Raw genomic sequence first — 5,422 nt, 5'->3', positions numbered from 1 at the left:
GGACGATAAAATCAGATTATATTATCACAGTCTACAGTAGTATTAAAAGGATTGTAACAATTTCTCGCTACCCTTTTGATAGGATGCTAGCCCTGTTGCAAAATACTAATAGACCCAGCAACCCAATAACTACTGTTGAGAACGGGATAAGGGAAAAAAAAATCTGAAGTAAATCCCTCGCAAATAATAATCTGTTAAAATGTCAGCCTTATGTTCAGTTTATGTATGAAAAGAAAGGTTGTTGACAAACTCAAATTTTCTTGTTTGTTCAATTTAAAAAAAAGGAAATATCCCTCAGCACAGCAATAAAAGAAAAAATGATGTTTTTCATTGAATTAACAAACTAAATCATTTTAATTCAATATCAAATTCAAAGCAACACTGCTTTACATGATTTTTTCCCACAATTTAATGCGTATTTTTCGTGACAAAAATTGGAGTCTACTTTTTAGATTGTCACTGCATTTTGATGCAAAGAATTTTGATTTGACTTACAGACTAAAAAATGAGGAAAGGCTGATACATCCGTTTTCTTTAGAATTTGAATAAATGTGAAAGACGAATTAAAGCTGAACAAGAATGATATATAATACTATAATATGTTTTTAAAAAATAGTGTTGAATGAGTTTTGTCAGGAAAATGTAGATAGTGAGAATTGTTGTGTGTAAGATGAGTTTCAGTATTGAAAGACTATTTGTTTTAATGAAGTTCTTCATTGGACTTGTGATAAACTGATAATGTTTAATGATTGGAAAAGAAATAAATGCTCTTTTTGTACAAAAATATAACATCCCGAGTGTTATTATTGTTTTACATTTTTGAATTAATGGTAGACTGAAAGAAGTAAGAGTAAGATACAACATTTGAAAAAGCATCCATTTTCAACCAGGCTAATTATAGTTAGGCAGGGAGAAAAATAGCATACTACGATATTCCACTAAGAACTAAAGGTGCTTAAGTGAGCCTATCAAAATGAAAAGAAACCAATGTGACTGGTGTAATGAAACAATGCAAAAAAAAACCCCCAAAAAACAAAACAAAAACGTTTCGGTCCTTGGCCTTCCTCAGAGGGCTGACTTCACAAAAAAGATGAGAGAAATAAAAAAACAAAAAAAAACAAAATAAATTGAATTGTGTAAAGGATATAAATAGGAATATTAAGACACGAATAATAAAATTTGGACAGGGCAAATGAGCTAAAGATTAAATGTGATGGATATAAAATGATGGGATGCTTTTTCGTTGGATTGGGCTGTGTATATTGAGAGAGAGAGAGAGAGAGAGAGAGAGAGAGAGAGAGAGAGAGAGAGAGAGAGAGCAAGCAGATCTTTTCTTTTTGTATTGTTTCATGACATGAGTCACATTTACCCTCTACCTTTTCCTATGACATCCCAGCTATATGACACGACTGCCTCAATGACCACATGACCTGAATGAAATTGGCTCGGTTACAAACCGGAGGCAACAGATCATTTCCTTCAGTTATGCGAGGCAACAAATCCTCTTGATAATCAATCCTCAATTCAACCCTTTTTGGGTAGCATACATCTTGTCTCGTCCTAAATGTTAAGCGTTGCTGTTGGCTAGGTACCCCTTGTATAGTGCTTAGAGTACGTTTAGTGGTTTATTTTAAATACATGGTCTGACATGATACTTCCTCAAAAAATGTCACAATACACTGCTACTATCACTAAAACTGTCATCTGCATTTTTTGCGGCCGCAAATGGCAATTTGCGGCTGCAAATATGAGGACGATCCGCAAATTTTGGCAAATTTCCCAAAATTGGCAAATCGTGGCAAATTTTGGGAAAATTGGCAAATCGCGTGGCAAATTTTGGGGAAAAAAAAGAAGCGAAAACAAAATAACGAAAAAAAAGTGCGAAACTTGAGAAATGTTGCAGCTTTGCCTGGGCCCAAACCGAAGGAAGCTACTCTCTACGGATAGTGATCCTTTAAAATCTTTGTAACAAAGTCATTTCATTTCTCAAGTCAAGTAAATCGAGTCACTTACACTTCCAACTTCAGTCATCGATAGTTTTGTCAAAAAATTCTTCAAATAAGGACCCAAAGTGCGGCAAATTTTTTGGCAAATTTTGGTCTTTTTGGAAAATTTCTTGACAAATTTTGGGGTTTTTTTTGGGCAAATTTTAGGTCCCAATTTGGCAAAAAATGCAGATGACAGCTAAAAGTGATTTGTCTTTTACAGTGCAAAAGGCAGCAAATGATCCCATTGATTGTACAGTTGTGTCTGACTGACTCAATGACAAGTCTGATTTAAGAAATTCAGAAATTCCTGTTTCTTAACCCTGTATTTTCTTAGTAAATAAAAATGCATTCAACGAGCATTTAAGTTTAAGCTTGTAAAGTCCCATTCGACGACGAGGTCAGAGAAATGCTACCTGCAAAGTGGCACATAAGCTCTCACTCACTCACATTCAATCGTTTGTTTTGTTCTCCTTGATCCAAACGACGGTTTGTTCATGCCTAATGTGCTTTAGAAATATTAATAAATAAGCATGTGCCCACAGTAGCAGGCTGCTACGCTACTGTACTGTGAGTAAATGTCTCGCTGATTAAACAAGGGAGTGGTTGGGAGGATGAGAGTATGCTAAGTAAAACTGGGTACGGCAAGTAGCCTACCATTTTTAGTGTGTGGGAAAGAGAGGGCTCAAAGTGAATGTGGATATCTGACTGTGAGAGGTGGGTGGATGAAAATAAAAGACTTAAAATTGTGGTAGGAATGGTCGACTTTTTTGATTTGTACAAAACTTTGTATTTAAAACACTCTCCCCAACAGCTGAAAGGGAGACAGTCAAATAAATGGACATTTCATTTTCTGAGAGTTATTTTTATCCAAAATCATTTTCAAATATTACGTCATTTTAGTTTTCATAATTTTGTCCTATGAATGAATTAGACATTTCTTTTAACAGCACAAAATCTTGGGTTAGTGACCTGTGGTATGGAGGTCAGTTCTTTTTCAAGTCCCCTTTGCTCTTGCCAGATCTTAAGAGACCCAGCAATCCGTTTACAGATGGATGAACTGATCAGATTAGCATTAGAAAATGTGTGGGGTCTTTTGACCTTCCATGGTGCGGGGAGTTCACTCCTGCTTCACTTGCGGCATTACTTTTATCGTGGCCCGTTCCCACAAGCACCATTGTAATTGCCCATTATACTTTACAAAATGGTCTTTCAAAGGCTTCACACCAGGTAAAAAGAGAAAAAGGACCCCGAACTTCTTAAAATATGTGAATTTTCACGACCAAGTTGTTTCCTTAGCATGCACTGTGCACATGGCCAGGGTGGTAACAAAACTCTTCCAGTCATAGAGTTGGTGAACACTGGATCATCCTAAACATTCTAAAATGGCATCAGCTTTTTTCTTTTTCCCAAAATGAAGGAACTCTGGGATGACAAAACGAACCAAAAGAAAAAAAAAGGAAGAAAAAAAGACGTTCTGACAAGGGGTGTTTCAAAAGAGATGGAAATAAGGACATGCATGTCGCCTTTGGCAGCTGACCGAGGGGCTTGGACAATGGAGATGACTTGGAGGAGAGGTTTAGAAATCAAAGAAAAATTAAGACCAAAGATATTTGTTCAAACAGGGAATAAAATCAGATTCCAGAGCAATCTATCCAGGTGACTGATTCCACAAAAGCTACACCCAGAGACAGTCGCAGTCTCTTCCCTGGGGGGAAGTTAATACACATATTTGAATGAACAATTGTATAAATCTTGGGGAGATTGTTTACAAATAACAATAAAAAAAATATCACCCACTAAAAGAAACTTTCATTCAACTGCTTCTCTTTCGCATAAAATTCCAGACAAAGCCTGTGCAACTCCAAACTGTTCTCACTCAAGAAAAACAAAAACAGATTGGGATGGATACCTTATAATAAAAGGCATAGAAGAGAACAAAAGTGAACCGACTTCCTCCCCGATTTAGGGACCATGCACAGAAAAAAAAAAGACTGATGGTTTGACCTCCCCCCCCCCAAAAAAAAAAAACAAAAACAGAAAAAAAACATGCACTTCCTTCCTCAGCGAAAGATAGAAGGCAGCTCCTTCTCTGGGCAAAGGACAAAAAGCCACATGAAGAATACACGAGATATACAAATAGGTCAGGGTGACATCATTGGTGTTCTTTAATGATCATCTTTTTTATATGAGGCAGTAAATCAAATATCGATTAAAAAGCCCATACAAACAACCTGTCATTAAAAAAAAAATAAAAAAATTTCTAATAGAAAATTCTCAAAATATTATTCACGAGATATTTCATTTTGGAACCTATCCAAAATAATTCAATAGTTTTTCATGTTTTACTCAAGTTTTAGAAAAGCCTTGAAACAATTGTGTCGTTGATGAAAAAATTTTGATGACTATTTCCTGAATATTAATAATAATAATAATAGTAGTAGTAATAATAATAATAATAATAATAATAATAATAATAATAATAATAATAATATATAATTAATAATAATAATAATAATAATAATAATAATAATAATAATAATAATAATAATACTAACTGACATGATCACAGTATTGGCAGTTCTACCCATGAATCCAGCACACCTAAAGTGATACTATAGTTTAGTCAATGCTCACCAGTTCTGGTGAGCAGAGACATTAATGTTTTATTGTTTGTTTTTAAGGGTTTTACGGCGCTTGCAACACATTAAGGTCATATCAGCGTCAGTAAAAAGGAAGAAAATGGGATAGTTATAAGTTCTAGAATTACAATTAAAGCACCCAAGAAACGGTAAGACAAAGGGGCATTTGTTCAAATAGGAAACAGATGTAGATTCCAAGAGCACACTTTCAAAGTACTTAGTTTGAAATCACCTAAATGTCTCACCCTGACGTAAAGCACAGGTCTCCACTAAGAGAAACACACTCAAATATTTACAAATCATATATATATATATGTAAACAAAATATAATACAGTGCATAACAGAGAGATGATTTACAAAGAAAAAAAAATATCTCCCAAAACTAACTATACATTTGACTGTTTCCCTCTCAGCCAGGGCCAGGACAAAACCAAGTAATCTCATTCCAAGACGGAAAGCAAGTTGGAAAACAGATACCAGGGGATAGAAGACACCGTACCTCCCTGCCCACTATGGGAAAGGGACATTAATAAATAGTTGTAACCAACACATGACAGAGTAACCTTGCCTTATCCGTAATAATACAATGGACAAAATAACTTTCTTACTAATAAATAAAACAATAAACAGTATCCTGATGATTTACACGGAAAAAAATATCATCTCCTAAAACTATACCTATACATTCGACTATTTCCCTCCCAGCCAAGGACTCTGGCCAGGGTCAAGACAAAACCAAGTAATCTCATTCCAAGACAGAGACAGAAAGCAAATGGAAAACAGACACAGGTGGA

Source organism: Berghia stephanieae, chromosome 2 (genome assembly GCF_034508935.2).
Source record: "Berghia stephanieae isolate SIO BIC M18660-M18661 chromosome 2, UCSD_Bste_1.3, whole genome shotgun sequence".
Lineage (NCBI taxonomy): Eukaryota > Metazoa > Mollusca > Gastropoda > Nudibranchia > Aeolidiidae > Berghia > Berghia stephanieae.
The sequence above is the reverse complement of the archived record's forward strand: the minus strand, read 5'-3'. Positions refer to the sequence as shown.